The following is a 19,743-nucleotide window of genomic DNA, read 5'->3' as shown; positions in this document are numbered from 1 at the left end:
AATGTATTGTAGCATAAACATGCTTGGCACACTGCCCCACATGTCTGCCAGTATCATTACAATGAACAGGATGTAATTGATTCCCGCGCTTGTTTATTTGGATGTCAACCCTGGCGTTCATGAAATTTATTCTCATGCAAAACAAGGAATTTTCAACCTTATAAATTCTCAGTCCTGGCTAGAGAAGATCAAGGGTGATATTTATGCAATGTTGTCTATTCCCAATCCCAAAGGTTTAGAGGTAAGTAAATGTTCATAAATCTTACAATGTAAGCAATTAAACTAAGCAAAGGAAGGTCTATGGAACATTGAGATCAATAATGAAAGTTATGTAATGGCTATATTTCAGATTGATATTTTTAGGTATCCCCATCCCTTGACCGTGTGTGCTTTTTGAAGGTTAATGCTTTCTGGAAATGATTCGTTCATTGCAAGGCGAGTCTGTCCTGGAATATTTCATTATTTTCCTTTTAAAGAAATGAAATAAAAAAAATTATTATGCCGTGTAAGTTATTGCTGGACATGCACAGCCTTATCATTTGGTTGCTTAGTAACCGAGGGGTGGAGAGAAGGGCTGGCAATGGGAAGAAAGAGAAAGAGAAAGCTTTGCAGCAAACACTCAAACCCAGAAATGGCAGGTTGACATTTCATTTAAGGTAGGTCTGGATTGATCTGGTGCAGCGTTGTTTGGCTGGGCTCCAGTTATTGATGATGGTTCATGAAAAAGCAATCTCACCCCTTTGTGCATGCAGAAAGGCCACGATATTGGAATTATTAAGCAAGGCTCTGTCAAATCATGTCAGAACAACTCGTGGGTTTCTTATTTATTTTCAGTGCAATCCTAATGCATGCCTCCTGAATAATAGAGTTCAATGGGCTTACCCCCAGGTATGCCTTGAAATTTAATAAGAAATTTGATCTCAAATTATGACTCTCTGTAATCATGCGATGGTGTTCTGTCAACAATGTGTAAACATTAGAACTGAGTCGCTTGAGTCGCTTTGGAAATCTATGAAAAGGGGGGGAAGATGATTTCAGTGCCAATGTTGTTGAATTGCTGAAGGACTGCAAGAAGAATGAGATCTGACGAGAAAGCAATAGAAAGAGAAACAGATTCATTTTGCTATATTTTTAAATCCTAATTTTCATCTATCTTGATCTTTCAATTACAAAGCAAATAAATATTTCAGGAGGAGTAGTAAGCTTTTATGAGAGAAGACCAAGGCTGCATCTACACTGTAGAGCAGTGGTTTTCAACCTCACTAATGCTGCAACCCCTTAAATACAGTTTGGCATGTTGTGGTGACCCCCAACTATAACATAATTTTTCTATGTAATTTTGCAAATGTTATGAATTGTAATGTAAATATCTAATATGCAGGATGTATTTTCATTCACTGAACCAAATTTGGCATAAATACCAGATACACCCAAATTTGAATACTGGTGGGGTTGTGGGGGGGGGGGGTTGATTTTGTCATTTGGAAGCATTCAGAGAACTCCACCAATGATGGAATTGAACCAAACTTGGCCCACAGAACTCCCATGACCAACAACAGAAAATACTGGAAGGGTTTGGTGGGCATTGACCTTGAGTTTTGGAGTTGTAGTTCACCTACATCCAGAGAGCACTGTGGACTCGAACAGTGATGCATCTGAACCAAACTTGCCATGAAAACTCAATATGTCCAAATGTGAATACTGGCAGAGTTTGGGGAAAATAGACCTTGACATTTGGGAGTTGTAGTTGCTGGGATTTATAGTTCACCTACAATCAAAGAGCATTCTGAACCCCACCAACGATAGAATTGGGCCAAACTTCCCACACAGAACCCCCATGACCAACAGAAAATACTGTGTTTTCTGATGGTCTTTGGCAACCCCTCTGACACCCCTTCACGCCCCCCCCCATGGGTCCTGACCCCCAGGCTGAGAAACACTGCTGTAAAATTAATGCAGTTTGACACAACGTTACTGTCAAGCCTCAATGCTATAGAATCATGGGAGTTGTAGTTATACAAGGTCTTTTGCATTCATTGCCAAAGAGTGCTGGTGCCTCACCAAACTGTAATTCCCAGGAGCCATGGCAGTTAACATGCTACTAAATGGCATTAATTCTATAGATGCAGCCCAATTTTACAAAACCAAAAGTATTGATTATACGACACAAAGTTTGGTTAATATATTTTCCACTGTTTGTTACTCTTGGGTCTTTGAAACTGCAGTAAGCAACCCCCCCCCCCGCCCCCCAAAAACATAAACATCATTTCCTCCCTCACTTTTGCAAGAGATCTTATTTTCTGCCTGGGGAGGAGGGCAGGAAGTGTGGGGTTATTGCTAGAAAGTCTGTTGACACATGATGTAATTGCAGTTTGACAGAAGATTATGTGCCTTATATGGAATTGGGATGGGATCTTCAGGCAGCAGTCCTATGCCCATTTACTTCAGAGTACTCCCCATTTTTTCTCTGTTTGTTTGCAATGTTCTGTTAGAAATGTAATATAATTGACTGGCTGCCCTGACACGAGAAATAAAAAAATAAACTCCCCATTAAACTCAATGGTGTTTATGTTCTGGCAGATATGAACAGGATTGCATGGCTGAGTTACCTAGCATCTAAAATCACTTGAACTGGGCTTCTTAATATTTCAGATATTTATTTGTGAACAAATACATCACACTATCATTCCAAATGTCTAGTTTTTTTACCCTAACCCGGGGGCTAACTATGGCATTTTGCTGCCTGAGACAAAGCTGAAAACCTCAAAATAGTTCTTATAGTCAAAGTGTAATGTACTTAAACCCAGGCATGTTGAATTGATATCGGAGGTGGAAAATTCAACAAGCAACTTTTTGTGGCTACACAATTTACTGAAACCCCCAGTGGTGCAATGGATTAAACATTTGTGCCAACAGGACTGAAGACTGACAGGTCGGAGGTTCGAATCCAGGGAGAGCGTGGATGAGCTCCCTGTATCAGCTCCAGCTCCCCATGTGGGGACCTGAAAGAAGCCTTCCACAAGGATGGTATAACATCAAAACATCCGGGGTCCCCTGGGCACATCCTTGCAGATGGTCAGTTCTCTCACACCAGAAGCAAGTCGCTCCTGACACGGAAAAAACAAACAAACTCTTATCTACAATTCCAAAATCCCAAATACTCCAAAATTGTGAGCATGGCTGGCTGAGATAGTGATATATTGGGTTTCTGATTACTTAATCTACACAAAATTATGATATTGTGGAAAATTACTTTCAAGTTGTGTTTTAAAGATGTATATGAAACATGGGCCCCCTGGTGGCGCAATGGGTTAAACTGCTGAGCTGCTGAACTTGTTGACTAAAAGGTTGGCGGTTCAAATCCAGAGAGCAAGTTGAGTTCCTGCTGTTAGTCCCAGCTTCTGCCAACCTAGCAGTTCAAAAACATGTAAGTGTGAGTAGATTAATAGGTACCGTTTCTGCAGGAAAGTAATGGCGCTCCATGCAGTCATGCTGGCCACACTTCCTTAGAGGTGTCTATGGACAATGCCAGCTCTTCGGTTTAGAAATGGAGATGAGCACCACCCCCCAGAGTCAGACACAACTAGACTTATTGTCAGGGGCAACCTTTACTTTACTATATGAAACATAAATGAATTTTGTGTTAAGGCTTGGGTCTAATTCTCAAGATAACTTATTATGTGCAAATGCTGATATTCAAGTTTCCAAACATTTCTGGCCCCAAGCATTTTGGTTAAGAGATACTATTTGCTTCCTTTTCTTGACCCCCAACCCCAAATTAGGATCCTGAGGGAGCTGACCCTTTTTCTGTAATTATAGAGCAGCCCTGCCTGATACTATGAAGTTGCTGTTTGGAAGTAGAGCATATCCCATTATACTTTTATTTGTACAAATGTGAAAAAGGAAACTCTTTCTGGATCCAGATGTTAAGATGCTTTGTTATTGTCACAACTCCAAGGACAGTTTTAGAGGACAATTCTATGCTGGCATTGGCTTGTTTATTTACTGACTTTCATAGGGGCTTTACAGTTAATTAACTTCCCCTGCCTCTTTCACCCTTTTTCTTGCTCTAGAAAATTTGTTAAAGATAAAATACTCTTCAGAATAGCTGAAGAGTATTTTCTAACTTCTACCGGGATCAAAGCATAATCGGAGCCTGTTCTAAGTATGTTGCATTTCTTTAAATATATAGCCTGCCCAATATCCACAAATCTCAAAAATTTAAAACAGTTGAAAACAGTAAACAGAGTAAATGTATATGAAGCAGTCTTGACATGATAAAACAAGACAGATTAAAATTAATTATGTCAATTTGAGATGATTTGAAACCAGGCATAAATGCAAATATGGATGAAATCATAAGTTCTTGTTGGTTTTAGACAATCTGAGTAGGAAATTCTAAGTACAAACCTCTTTTCTATTGTTTTAACTTGAAATTATGTTAAATTGTATATTGTTTAATATTTTTGCTGTCCAGAAATCCCTTCATAAAAGGGAGGATACCTTGGCAAGTCATACATCCTTAGCCTCAGAAAACCCTGTGATAGTTTACCTTGACGTTGCCATAAATTGGAAATAAATACTGCTGTTCATGCAGTGTTAAGATATCATCACAGTTATGCTCGGTTGTTACCACTCATACCTTAGTCATACTTCCCTGATTAGATGTAGGCTTTGCATGAAAAACATTTATTCTATCGTTCAACCCCTAGAATTGCTAGATCGGGATTGGAAAAACCCCAGTCTCAGAAACAGTTTGAGCTGAGCAAGCGGCAGAGGATTTTTATGATGTTTCTGAGGATGAGGGAGTTGATGGCTTTCACAGTGAGGAGTCTGGTAGTGATCAGAGAGAACTGCAGGCAGATGAGGCTGATGTTTTGGATTCCTGTTTTAGTTCCCAGGCAACAGAAAGTGAGAGTTCCAGTTCTCTTGTGAAACAGCCTTAGGCTGGTGGGGAGTTTTCTCTGGAAACTAGATTAGGTCTGAGAAGGCAAGGAGTGAAAAATAGATAAATGAGATATTCTCAGAGAATCTGCGATAAAACCCTGAAGGCCCGGGGTGTTCAGCATGATCTCATGGGCACCTGGATGGGCTTAAATTAGGTGGTTTGAGCTTCAAGCTTCTCAGAGGAGACAACGTTACCATAAAGGATGGCTTTTCTGTCTCTACTCGCAAGTTCATGATTCAGGTTTTTAGTTCTGGTTCATGCCTTCGTTCCTTGGAGGGTTTGCCTTGGAAAAAGTTCATGTTTTCCTTTTATAGATATGTGTTTGAAGTAGTGCTGTGGATTTTGGTTCTCTTGACTTTCAGTATTGGACTACTGCTTTTTTTCTATTCTACTGACCCTTTTGGAAATGGCAATTTTCTCCGTTTTACCTGCTTTCTTTAATAGACATTTTTAGATAGTACTACCGGACTCTGGAGTGGTTCTGAGTAAAAAAGTGTTTCAGTGCTAGAGTTTGACAGAACTCAAAACATTATGAGATTTTTGCTTTTTATTTTGTAACTTGATTGTGCTGTTCTTGAGCATGAATTCGTAGATGTCAACTGAAAGGAATCTACAAATATTATCCATAATTTGCAATATAATTGCAAACAGTTCAGACAGGAGAAATGAAAAAATGTTAACATTAATTAATAAAATAAAGAGCAAGAGGACTCTGTTGCAATGTCACGTAAAATGAATTGTGGAAAAGAATTCAAGTCTGCATTACACTTGGTGCCCAGGGAAACAAAAGACTGGACACCTTTGCTGCAAGTACATTCCTCAGAGTTTCAAGATGAACAACATCACAAGCCCCAACATTTCAAGATGAAACTCGAATCGGAACATGTGTGACAAAAGTTATCACCAAGGAAACTAGGAGATGTAGCAGCAGTTTGGGAAAGGCAACATTCTGCCTCCCCACTCCCCTGAACTGAGCACAAATTACTTATGGACTTTGAATTCAATTTGGAAATCAGTTGAGAGCGAAGGGGGAAAGTAGGAAGAGGAGAGAAAAACTAGGAGATCTTAAAGCAGCTGAAAAAGAAATGGCAGAGCATTAATCAGGACTGTCTCTGCCAAAGTGGGATTGTTGAAGGCTATGGAATATTACAGAACACATTTACCAGTATATTGTTAATCTCCATATTCAGGCAGTCTGACTGTGTTCGTATAAGCTATTAGTTCTACAGAAAAAAATTCAGAAGTTTAATCTTTTTTCTAGGAGCAACTTTTAAATAATGCTACAATTACAGTTAGTCATAACTATGATTTTTCTGGAGAAATATCTGAATGAAAAATAAAGAACTTCACAATCATGCACAAGATTTGCCAACTAAAGAGAGGAAGATAGATTTGCCTTTGGCCACAGATAACAAATTCTAAAAGTTGTTGTAGATGCAATCTTCATCACACTACAGAAGTCAGTTATGATCTGGTAAAGATTGTAGTCTTGTATTAGATTTATATCTTTGTGACTCAACTAAGTTAAGTATTCCATTTCAAATTTGCCGAAGGCCACAGAACAATCCAGAATGAACTATCTAAAAGCAAACGGGCCTGAGCAAAGTCAAAACTGAGCTCTACAAAGACCACATCAGCAACAATTTAATGCAGAAGATCCCAAATTGTATTGATGGCATTTCTAGTTAAATGAAGACAAGCATATTATATTACCCTGATGCTTGTGTTTGGGTAACTTTTGGATGAGGGCTAGTGCTGTAAACTGTGGTAATCTGGCCACTCCAACAGGCACTTCTTCCACTGTCCTCTTTTTTTCTCTTTCTTTCTTTTACTGTATGGACAATTACAATCACAGTGTGTTAGTCACAGTTTAAAATTGTGGGTCTGAGTTTAGCTATAGTATGCTGCGGTTAGTAGAATTCATTCTGAAATCTAGAACATAAGCAAACTGAAACAAGAGCTTCCTGGCAATGGTGATGGAATGCAGTGGAAGACTGACAAGAATTACAGTTCAAGTTGTAGCATCAACAGTAGTTTAAGTAAACTTTCAGATGGAGAAAGTGTGGTGCTCTTCTGTGGCTGTCATGGATTCCCAACCCTAATGGTTAGAAAAATATTTTAGTTCAAAATACTTTCTAGAGCAGGGGTTCATAACTAGGGCTCCATGTACCTCTCAGGGTTCTGTGGAAAGATTTCAGGAAATCTGTGAGCTTGAATTGAAAAAAAAAACACCCCAACAACTTTATGTTCTCTGCCCTCTAACTGAAACTTAGCATTTCCCTCACTTATGAATTATATAGTATTCACTTCATATCAAATTACAGTTGTTGCATGTCTCAAAAATAGCTTAAACAGATGTTGCACTGTGTTAGGTTATCAAGTACTGAAATTGTGGGAAAGCTGTAAAATGTAATTTTGAATAATACAAAGACATGCTGATGTTGAGTGTCATAAAACTATTTGTCGCTATTTTCTGAGAAGGGATCCATTGTTTTCATCCAACTGGCATAAGGTGTCCATGGAACAAAACAGGTTAAAGATGCATGTTCTATTAGGACAGTGGATCTCAGCCTGTGGGATCCCAGGTGTTTTGGCCTACAACTTACAGAAATCCCAGCCAGTTTACCAGCTGTTGGGATTTCTGGGAGTTGAAGGCCAAAACATCTGGAGACCCACAGGTTGAGAACCACTGTACTAGGAGAAGAGGGTAATACTGCTTTATCTATTTTATACCAGGTAGAAAATAGAAAGTGAATTGTGGTCAGTTCCTATTTTGGAAGAAGGCTTCTTAAAACAATCCAATAGAGCAAAACTAGCCCTCACTTGGGTAAAATTGGCCCTCACATTTCCTAGATGGTTTAGGAGGCATTCATATTTTTTACACACACACACAAACCGATGGTGAGCTGCAGCTCTTAAAGGTTCTTCCATGCATGTTGGAACAGTTCATAACTTTGTTTGAAACTGATGGAGTTGCCTATCATGTAACTACTAACTGAAACGATATAAATCAAAGGGTAGCACATTCCCAGTTTCAGCATGAAGATCTTTCTCCTCTTTAGGTCATAACTATGAGTGACTTAAAATACAACCTTTTACTTATTATTATTATTATTATTATTATTATTATGTGCCGAGCAGTTGCTGTAACTTCATGTGACATTCTGTAGGCATAACAAAGAGAGTACTAGATAATGAGTTGCCAGGCAACTGAACATGGTTCTTCCCTTTTGCCTATAATCCCTAAGGAAGCACCTACCTACAGAGACTTTCCTATCATAGCAAAGTAAGTATTTGAGGGTTCATAGGTATGTAAGAGGTAAAACAAGATTATTACTTTTGGATTGTATATCTTCAGACTTCAGGTGGAGTGATGGAGTTGTGGTTTAACACATCTGGAAGACCATACGTCAATGTGTAGAAGTGTCTAAGGAGATAACTGTAAACTAGGCTGCTATGTACATTACATTATGTAACACAATTTGAAAAAAAATCTGTTCCTGGTTTGGAAGTGTTTTTCTACTCCAGAAACTTTGTTGCCGTGGCTGCCACAAACTATGTTGAATTGGTTGAGACTCGATGAGATATCAGTGAAAAACTATAGCAAAATGTGCTGCAGGATAATAAACTTAATAAACTTTTCCATGTTTTTATGATAGAACCAATTAGGAAATTGCATTTATAACCCAGGAACAAAAATCGTGTTACAAAGTGTTATGGCAGCCCATTGGGAAAAAGAAGTTTGTCTGTGTTAGTTGAACCGAAAGAATCATGAGCTTTGTATCCTACTGTGCGAGTGAGTCATTTCATAATTCAGAAAAACATAAAGTGTAAAATATATTTCATCTAGCATTCAAAGCTCACAATGTTCTTCATCAGGCAAAGGTCGTAAAATAGAATGCAGGGGAAGGGAAGTGACGTCACGGTGTCTACATTTTTGCTTTGAGATGTTATAGGAAATGTGAGTAGATGAAATTTAAGACCACACTTGTAGCCGTGAGCTAAATGGAAACAAAGGCAGTACAACATTAACTATTGCATTTCACTTCTTCATATGAAGTTACAGAGCATCTCTTCCTGAGAACTGTATTTCCATAAAGTTTGGTTCTTTGGGCCACTGTGTAAGAAGAATAAAAATGGTTTTCTGGACAGGTCTCTGTACTGTCAGGTCTGGCAAAATGGCACTACTATAAAGAATCCTCCACCTTGTGTGACTGTGGAGCAGAACAGACAACTCTGCATTTGTATGCTTGTCCGCAATGTCCTGCCTCATGTACAGAGGAAGAATTGTTGGAGGCTATCGACAATGCAGTTGCTGTTGGCCGTTTTTGGTCAAAAGACATTTAGCCACTTGTGCTCTTTCTATTTATACTACTTTAGTATTAATTTATGCAATGCTTTTGATACAAAATAAATAAATAAAGGTCTGGATACAGATGTAAGAAAATATGTCAGCGGCATCCAGATAAGATTACTTTACTTTTGTTGGAAGGTACGAGAGGTTAGAAAATCAAGTTCAAGTATATGATGATGCAAAGTCCACTTTATGAAGTATGCCACTATTAGCAGGTAAATGTAGTGTTATCAAATGAAAGAAAATCAGTGGTACGGTATGTTGGATCTTTTTAAATGTGTGGACACTGGATCACCTTGGAGCCATCCTATTTCAGTTGTTCACACCTCAAAAACACTGGGGTCTGTTTGCTGTAGTTTTAAAGTGAGTTTATTTGGTCCATGTAGACACAGCCCCTATCAGCTGTGGAATTAATGAGAAGTTTTGTGGAAAAGGCAGAGCTTCTTTCTTTCTTTACTTCCAGAAGTCATATATGAGCAAAAAAGAAGGTGTTTTTTTTTTTTTGCAGGTTTGCGTTAACATATTTGCCACAGGCAAAATAGATACCATTGTGTACTCTTGCTTTATTATCCACAACGTCCTTGAAATTGGGAATATTTTCAGCAGACTGCTGGTAGATGGAGGAAGATATAAGAAACAGCATGTTGTATTGTGCTGAGGTACTAGCAGATGTTTCATTTTGCTGAATTACAGAATAACTTTGGAAATTGTTCTGCTAGTACAGCACAGGTGGAAAGATAAATGGAAATGAATGCATCTGAACATAAAGTGCACTTATATTTGCTGTGAGGACATCTGTACTGTGCTAGAGGTAATTATTTTAAATCGATTTTAGCCTTAGTTGTAATATTGTGTATAATGTCAACTCACAGTCAGATCAGGTGATTGTTTGCCTAGTGATTACAGTGAGTAGCAATGTTAATACAGATTGAGCATCCTTTTGTGAATTTTCTGTACTGAATTGTATACAATATTAGCACTCTACAGATAATTTCACATATGGAATGTATCTTCAGAAGAAAGTGAAAGTTTTCCTCTGAAAAGCCAAAAAAGAATCCAGAATCCTTTTTTCTTGAATGGTCCTTAACACCATGAGGTATTAGTTACTGTACTGACAGGAAAAAATGTAGAGACAGCCATATTAGCTGTAAAACAAGATCCAAAATACATATTGTGAGATTATTATTAATGGCAAACTATTGTTAGATTCATATCACGTTTCGTTTGTGAGTCTAGTCTTGGTTTGGAAAGTTACTCTTAAGAGGATTGATTATAAAAAATATATATGCAGAAGTTTTCCATAATTGAGCAGTGCTAGGATGATGCTTATGCCCTCCCCCCTCGCACCAGTGGAACAACAGGTTAAACCGCTAAACTGCTGAACTTGCTGACCAAAAGGTTGGCGGTTTCAATCTGGGGAGTGCGGTGAGCTCCCACTGTTAAACCCAGCTTCTGCCAACCTAGCAGTTTGAAAACATGCAAATGTGAGTAGATCAATAGGTACTGCCTTGGCGGTAAGGTAACGGCACTCCATGCAGTCATGCCAGCTTAGAGGCATCTACGGACAATGCTGGCTCTTCAACTTTGAAATGGAGATGAGCACCACCCCCCAGAGTTGGACACAACTAGGGAAAACCTTTACCTTTACTTAGGATGATGCTCATGGTTTCATTCTCTCAGTTCATTCTTCTAAATTGCTAAGGGGACCCAAATTCCAGACTTGGAAGGACTGAGAGGTAAGACAAATGCTTCTTTGTGTTTACTCAGAAGTAAACTTTTCAGAAGTAAACACTTACATTATGACTCTTTAAGCTTAAGGGCTTGAGATGTTATCCTTGTACAGAGTATTTAATTTGTGATCGTCATAATAAATTGTGGTAGCACTGCCCAAGCCTGCTAAATACTATTTGGCTAGCAATTCTGGCTGGTACAGTATGTTATGGCTTGAATGCCATGTGCTGCTGTTACCAAGCATTTTTTTTGTTCCCAGAGGGAATAACTGTCCTTTCCTTTGTTAGATTTGCAGCTTCTGCCAGGCCGATGATTAAGGAGAACATATCACCTTGAAACCCTGTTGTGCTGTTTCTTGGCTGAGATAAGACCATAAGGGCCTCAGCTTGAGTGATGGAGAAAAAGTGCAGTGGCTTCTTTGAAGCATATTCTAAAAATATTTAGACCAACTGGTGCCAACCACCTGGGGAGTTGTGCTCCCTTGGCAGGCACTATATTTAGAGACAACCGCTTTGTCACAGTAAGGCGAGAAAGACTGTCCTTATCCATCCTTTTCTCAGTTTTCTTCTCCAAGTCTGTGCAGGCCTATGTACAATATGACTCTATATCCTCTGTGTGTGTGGGATAACTCCTCCCCCCCCCCCCCCGTGGATACTTGAAACAGTGGATAATACCAAACCCTATATTTTACCTATACTCGGGCTACAAGCATACCATAGAATCACACTGGAGGCCCTGGAAAGGCCCACAAACACTTCCAGGGTGAATATTTATTGGAGTGTGGATAAGTGAAACTGTGGCTATCCAATCCAAGGATGAGGAGATTGTATTGTATTTTTTGATTTCGGACACCATAGACATCATCACACAAGGCTCCTAAAATGAGTTCTACTATTGCAAACCCATTTTATTTTGAGACTGGAGAATGCATGCTTTATCCTTTTTTTCCTATCACACCAAGCCTTATTGAAAGTGCTTTCACAAAGCTCAAAAGCACGTGAAGTTTACCACAGCGAACTCCTTTTAATTTGTGCATTACCCATCTTATTTGTGTGAGAATTGTGGAACTTTTAAGAATTCACAATCTTTATTCTTTCGCTCTCTTCGAACTTTGGACCTGTGAACCCCTGGACTTCCAAGCTTTCAATGTACAGTACTGAAGCACCATCCCTATAAACACATAAATATTAATTAAAAATAAATAAGCAGTTTGCAATTAAAAGGCTTTTCCTATAATGTTTATTCTGCGAGGGGGAGGTATAGTTTTGAATTTGAAACCTTTTTTTAGCAACGTAAAACTATGCATGAGTGGGAAGTTCTGGAAAAGCATTGCAAAAAAAAGGAAACATTTAATTAACTGGGAAAATTCATACAATTGGCTTGGTGCATCTATGGAGCTATGTTTTGTGTGTGTGTTTGTATCTCTGAATGAAGCAATTTAGGAGAAAATGAAAAGTTTTTCTTTTGCAGCCAGACTTCTTCTCTGCCTACTGGAATTGGCAATGGCAGGAGATTGGGAACAGGAAACAGGAATGGATAGAACGAATACCCACAATATGTGCCCACAATAGATGTCACTGGCCTCAAAGTCCTTGCAGATTGGCTTCACATTACTGTGTGTTGAACAGACCTAAAACAGGTTTTGCACATTTTAAAAAATGGTAGCTTCAGTATGAATTGAAGATTGGTTTGCAACAATATCCTGCAATAGATTTTTTTTTTCATTCATAGCTAGGGAACTTCCAATGTGGCTTGCAAACCTCATGTGATAACATCTCAGGAAAATCTATGCTCAGGAAAATCTATATGCAATGTCTATACTTAGCAAATGTTGGCAGTTGTATGAGACTAAAGTGAGTTAGAGCCAAGAGCAATCGACAAAAGCTGTAATTCTGTTGGCAACTTATGCAAGTGAAAGGATTTCTTACATCAGCCAAGCAAGGGAGCAGTTGGACTTTTATTTCTTATACTTTAAGCATATACTGCCTCTGCGGAAAAGAGCTGTGGCTTTTGCACAAACATTTCATTCAAATCTCCTATGGTCATTGATGACCATAGGAGAGAATAGAGTTGTATCCCGAGGTTATGCTCCCTTGTTGGTGATAGGAACTACATATACTGCCAGTTCAATATTCAGCCACAATGTAAAAGAGTGTGATGTATTTGCAGTCTTTCAAGTGAATGGGGAATCATTAGTCAATCAGGATGAACCACTTCTTAGAGGAGTTCTCTCTCTCTCTGTGTAGGCAAGAATGTGCATAAACTTGATTTACATTTTGTTCACATGTACACATATCAAGAGTTATGGGCATTGTGCATGTTCAGTGGGTAGTGGCGGTAGATATTTATTTATTTATCATGTCAGGGGCAACCAGACAATTGTATTACATTTCTAACAGAACAAAACAAACAAACAGACAAAACACAAAATTTGCAAGCTTGGTAGTTGATTAAATGTCCTTTGACCAGTATCTGGCCACTTGGAGTGCCTCTGGTGTGGCCGCAAGAAGGTCCTCCATTGTGCATGTGGCAGGGCTCAGGTTGCATTGCAGCAGGTGGTCTGTAGTTTGCTCTTCTCCACACTCGCATGTCGTGGATTCCACTTTGTAGCCCCATTTCTTAAGATTGGCTCTGCATCTTGTGGTGCCAGAGTGCAGCCTGTTCAGCGCCTTCCAAGTTGCCCTGTGTGCCCAGGGGGGAGTCTCTCATTGGTCATTGATTGAGGTTCTGGGTTTGAGCTTGCCACTTTTGGGCTTTTGCTTGCTGAGGTGTTCCAGCGAGTGTCTCTGTAGATCTTAGAAAAGTATTTCTTGATTTAAGTCGTTGACATGCTGGCTGATACCCAAACAAGGGATGAGCTGCAGATGTCACTGCCTTGATCCTTGCACTATTGCCTGCTACTTCCCGGCAGATGTCAGGTGGTGCAATACCGGCTAAACAGTGTCATTTCTCCAGTGGTGCAGGGCGCAGACACCCCGTGATAATGCAGCATGTCTCATTAAGAGCCACATCTACTGTTTTAGCATGATGAGATGTGTTCCACACTGGGCATGCATACTCAGTAGCAGAGTAGCATAGCGCAAGGGCAGATGCCTTCACTGTGTCTGGTTGTGGTGGTAGATGTTATTGTGCTAAACGTATTTCAGTCAAGTCCAATACAGAAGACACAATAACATTGCACTCAGGCAGGAGGAAAAAGAACAGAAAAACTTTACTCTTATCAGCAGAGTTAAAACATAAACTTGCAATGTTACAAACAGTGCAACAAACTTACATAGTCTTTGTAAGCAATACAGAATAAGGCTTCTTCATCTTCATCCAAATGAGAGAGTAGTAGAAATGGTTGAGCAAAATGCCTGAGCAAAGGCTCCTCAGAGCAAAACCTGAACTGGTATGGTTTTTAGAATTATACCCCACCGGGTGTGGTCCAGACTTACAAGTTGACCTACATTAGCAGCTGCACATAATAATTAACAGCATACGGTTTTCTTTAACACACACACACCCATACTTGATCCTGTTACGACTTACTGTAACAGATGTGGCTACTAGGCACAAGTCCACTCAACTTGCCACATCCTTTTCAACAAATGTACAACAACCACTATAAAGCAAACACATTGATAGTTAAAGTTGCCAAGAAGGGCTAGCCTTCAAACTTTATCTTGGCACTTCAGTCTCTCTCATACTTCACTTGCTATGAGGGATTTGCTAGAGTAGCTGAACAGCAGGGGGCAGATTCAGCATGAAACTGGAAAAGAAATATGTTCCCTTGGAAAGGTGATAGATGGATATAATCCTCTCCCCATTCCCCCCCCCCCCTTTCCAACAGCCTATTTTAGATATTGGCGACAGGACATTGGCATGGAAATATATTATAACACGAACCAGCAGAAACCCTTTCAGAAACATCAAAAGCATACAGGGATTGCAGCAAACTGGGGTGAGAGATAGTTTGAAATGTACCAGTTTTGCCATACCAGTTTGACGAGAAGCGGGAACTTAAAGGTTTGTGACTAAATTAAGGCATATGCATGAATGAATTGTTGTTGCTGTGGTGAATACTTATAGACTTAGAAAGAAATCTCCATTAATGCAAGATGTAAGTAGAGCATATTCAACTTTTTAAAAATTTCTGTAGCCATAGGCTGTCTGATGATTATCTGTGTGTCTGGTTAAAAACTGTAGTTATACTGCGAATACTACAAAAGCTGGCTTTTTTGACCAAATACCTTTTGCCCATGCACCTCCCCCCCCCCCCATACACTCTATTTCTGCCCTGGCACGGGGAAACAGAACGATACACTAGTTCTGAAGGAAGAACAGGTCCTCGGACTTAGCCTGTTTGCATTCTTTTGATGAAAACAGAGTAAAGCAGAGACATGATACACTGCTGTCTAATAGTGTAGTGGCAACTAGGGTGGTTTTCCGAGTTGTTCTGGGACAGGATCTACTGGCCAATCAGGTGAGTGATTCACTCGTTTTGGGTGCAGCTCCATGTTGGCAGAGGACATCTCTTGCCTGGGCTATCCAGGTGTGCATGGGCAGGATACATAAAACTGTTCCCTCAGGAACCCAGATTCAGTTTTCTATGGATCCAGATGGCTATGGATTGTATTACATTGCCTTTTCCTTTCTCACGGTTTTGGTAGTTTCTGCAAGTATCTAAATCTAATTTGGAAGAAGTGGGATTGTATGCTCATCACCCCAATTGGAGTAAAGCTTAGGCTCATGGACCCGATTCATTCCAAGGTGAAAGGGAAACAAACAGTGGTGTTTGCCCATGTTGAATTCCAAGGCTGCCACTCCAAAATTCCCTTGATCACTTGGGTTGGTCTGATGGACTTGCTTATTTCATGCAGTCTATGCATCCTTGATAGGCTAAACCTGTTCAGTTGTAAGCAGTAAAGTTGTATAACCTAAAAAAATATTCAGTGACGTGTTGTTACTACTGATCTCCAGCTATTTGCTGCCAATGGAAGGGGGCATTGGCCTCTTGAATAAAACAACACTATAATCATTAGAACTCACTTGAGAGATAATAGAAATATCCATAGGGAGTTGCTTAATTTCCTTAGCTATAGGTAAAAGTAAAGGTGTTCCCCTGACATTAAGTCCAGTTGTGTCCAACTCTGGGGTGTGGTGCTCATCTCCATTTCTAAGCTGAAGAGCTGGCTTTGTCCGTAGACACCTCCAAGGTCATGTGGCCAGCATGACTACATGGAGCGCTATAGTCCTTAGGAGTTGACAGCAAACTTGTGGTTTGAACATTAGGGGAATTAAGACAGAAGTCCTTGGTCTTGCTTTCCTTATGAAGCGTAACAATATGAAAAACCATTTTTCATTCATTCTGTTTTCTAATTTAGGATTATAATTTCTCAACCTAACACTGGCTACACTTTCACAACAAGTTTAGTGTGTACAACCTACTTCACTTCAGATTTTAATAAGATTTGTTTGAACAAAAGCAACGAGATTAAAAAAAAACCAGACTCAGTTTTAGTTTGTCTTTATCAGTGATTTTTATTTTTCCATTTAAGTTTCTATTGAGATACATAGAAACACAATTTCCAACACTAGTTCAACCACTTCAAACTAGTTTTGATATAGTTTATGCAGATGAATGTCTTCTTGTCAAGTGCCTCCTACGAAATAAATACAATGAAACGCTTTTGATTTGAAAACACATGTTTTGTAATACATGGTTGGAATTCAAAGAACAATGCGGAAAGTTCCTATCCATTCAGCAGGATTTTTTTACTCTTGTTGTAAAATTTGGATCTTTCAGTCATTTAATGTCCACTTCTAAAACTCACATTATACTTCTTTGGTGCTTATTATACTAATCGATTGTCTTTCAGGGCTCAAAAAGGTAGCATAGTCGGGGAGGAGTTGTGAGTTATAAAGGCTATTTTAAGTGTATTTATTATATGTAAATCTGGGTTTTTGCCATAATCCACACTATTATTATTAATTTTAATATTTGTATTGGATTTTTAAAAGTTGAGTCCCCCCAGAGAGAAAAGTGGGGTACAAATAAAGTAAATAATAATGGTGATGATGATACACCCTTTCATACCATCGCTCCATTTCTGCTACAGTGATGATCCTGTGTTTGATTTTTCACATTTGACATACAATGATACAGTTTATATATCTTGTTTGCTCCACTTCATACCCTGTGATTATTGTTTGTTTCTTTAAAAAAACAGAAAACAGTAATTGTGGAATTATGCAATAATCCAATTGTGCAATGATGCTTATGGAACCACCCCCACTCCCTGATTCCATCAAGAAGATAAACACATACTACATAACTGCCACCGTTTTTTCTGCGCCTATTCCTCACAAACCAACAATCAACCAGTTCTGCTTTTGTATTACTTTTTAACCCTTTGCATATTAGTTTTTTTCCTGAACTCCATGGTTTCACTGGGCAGTAATCCTTAACAAGATTACATTGGAATTGCAGCATTGCACTATGCTCCTTACTTAGTAAAGGTAAAGGTTTTCCCTTGACATTAATTCGAGTTGTGTCTGACTCTGAAGGGTGGTGCTCATCTCCATTTCTAAGCTGAAGAGCCGGCGTTGTCCGTAGACACCTCCAAGGTCATGTGGCTGGCATGACTGCATGGAACGCAACCTATTAATCTACTCACATTTGCATGTTTTCGAACTGCTAGGTTAGCAGAAGCTGGGGCTGACAGTGGGAGCTCACAACGCTCCCCAGATTTGAACCTGCAATCTTTCGGTCAATAAGTCTAGCAGCTCAACAGTTTAACCCACTGCGCCACCGGGTGCTACTTACGTACAGTTTGAAAAATAATCTAAAAAATATGTTGGAGAATGGAGAATGAATATACAGAAGGTGCCCAAATACTAGAGGTAGTGTGAGGTTTTCCTGTAGAAGTTTTCCTCCGAGAATCCCCAAAGGAGGAACAATGAAAACACACCCATGCACTTCTCTCTATGTTCCTAATATCACAATGAAGAAGAATGAGACCTTCACATCCAAAGTGGATTCCAATCAATAGTGGAATCGGAGAGGGAAAAGAATCAGTTTCCAAAGAACCCAACATCAATTCAGCACTCGGAAAGCCATGGCAGATTTATTTATTTATTTATTTCCATTATTTATTTATTTAATTAATTAATTTCACTTTGAGGGGACTCAAAGTGGTTCACAGCAAAGTGAATGGCAAAATTAAATGTCTTACAAAATATAAATACACCCCATAACTAAAATAGCACAAAACAATAGAGTAAAACCAGTATAAACTATACAACATAAAACATCGGACATAAACAAACATAAAACATTAGACATTAACCAGTCTTGAAGTTATCTTGACTACTTGTTCTCACTCCCCGAATGCTTGCTTGAAAAGCCATGTTTCAAGTTGTTTCCTAAGTGCCAGGAGGGAGGGGTCAATCTTGCTGGGAAGGGAGATCCACAACCAGCACCGAGAAGGCACTGTCTCTTGTCCCCACCAATTGTGCCTGTGGGGGTCGGCAGGACTGAGAGCAGGACCTCCTTAGCTGATCTTAATGCTCTAACTGGCTCATAAAGGGAGATGCATTGAGATAGGTAAGCTGGACCAGAACCATTCAGGGATTTATAGGCTAAAGCCAGGACTTTGAATTGAGCTTGGTAGCAAACCAGCAGCCCGTGGAGCTGGCTCAGTAGGGAGGTTGTATGCTCCCCATGTGTCACTCCAGTTAGAAACCTGGCTGCTGCCTGTTGGACTACTTGAAACTTCTGAACAGTCTTCAGAGGCAGACCCATGTAGAGTGTGTTGCAGTAGTCTATTTGAGATGTAACAAGAGCGTGGACCACCGTGGCCAAGTCTGACTTCCCAAGGTACGGGCTCAGCTGGCACACAAGTTTTAATTCTATGAGTGCTCCCCTGGCCACCACCAAAACCTGAGGTTCCAGACTCAGCAATGAGTCCAGAAGAACTCCCAAGCTGCGAACCTGTGTCTTTAGGGGGAGTATAACCCCATTCAGTACAGGCTGTAACCCTATAACCTGTTTGGCCTTTTGACTGACCAGGAGTAACTCTTGTCTTGTCTGGCTCATGCAGTAACCTCCAGGCAAAGATGAAAGAAATGCAGTGCAAATGTGAATAACAGTGCTGTGTGATAATCTCCTTGGATCACCTGCTCCAAGAGGAAATTATGGAAGCCCAATGTAATTGTCCCAGTACTTAAACTGGTATCTTCAATCTTGTGTGCTAATTACATGCACAAATACCTCATCTTGCAGAATGCAATCAGTAACAGTTGACTATCTGAGTTACACATATAATCTTCACTGATGTCATCCTTTCTCGTTAAATACCTCTTCTTGAGGATCAAGCCCTCCAACTTCCTTTTAATCTACACAGTGTGGGACTCATCTTATGCTGAATTTTCTCATTGTGGATTATTAGGGAAAAGCTTAATTTCCCCCTTTGCTAATGGTTATCATAAAGCCCACTACAGAAATCTTATGTAGTATACATTCCAATTCTTTCTCCTGTGATCCATGGAAAATAGAAGAAAGGATGACTGGCAATAATGTTTGAAAAAGCTTGAATGTGGCTTCTTGGCTTTAGGAAAAGAAGCTTTCACAGAGCCAGATCACTGAGTGTATTTCTTTCCCTCATATATTATACCACCAAGGAATTGCCAGGAAGATAAATCATAATTTTGTTGACTAGTAGAATAA

The 19,743-nt window shown here is 39.5% G+C and overlaps 1 protein-coding gene across 2 annotated transcripts in view; it reads left to right on the top strand.

Moving 5' to 3' along the window:
* The first annotated feature begins 552 nt into the window (after nt 1-552).
* PLCL2 (phospholipase C like 2) overlaps nt 553-19,743 on the top strand; it is a 135,194-nt gene continuing 116,003 nt past the window's right edge. Inside the window, exon 1 of one of the 2 annotated variants that reach the window (XM_060781978.2) lies at nt 553-656. The gene's annotated coding sequence lies outside the window, so the exon portion shown is untranslated. Of the gene's footprint in view, nt 657-14,993; nt 15,042-19,743 lie in introns of those variants that run through there. The other variant, XM_060781980.2, reaches the window with a different exon arrangement.

This window comes from Anolis sagrei, chromosome 6 (assembly GCF_037176765.1).
Source record: "Anolis sagrei isolate rAnoSag1 chromosome 6, rAnoSag1.mat, whole genome shotgun sequence".
Taxonomy (NCBI): domain Eukaryota; kingdom Metazoa; phylum Chordata; class Lepidosauria; order Squamata; family Dactyloidae; genus Anolis; species Anolis sagrei.
Note: the sequence above shows the minus strand (reverse complement) of the source record. Positions and strands in the feature narration are given on the sequence as shown.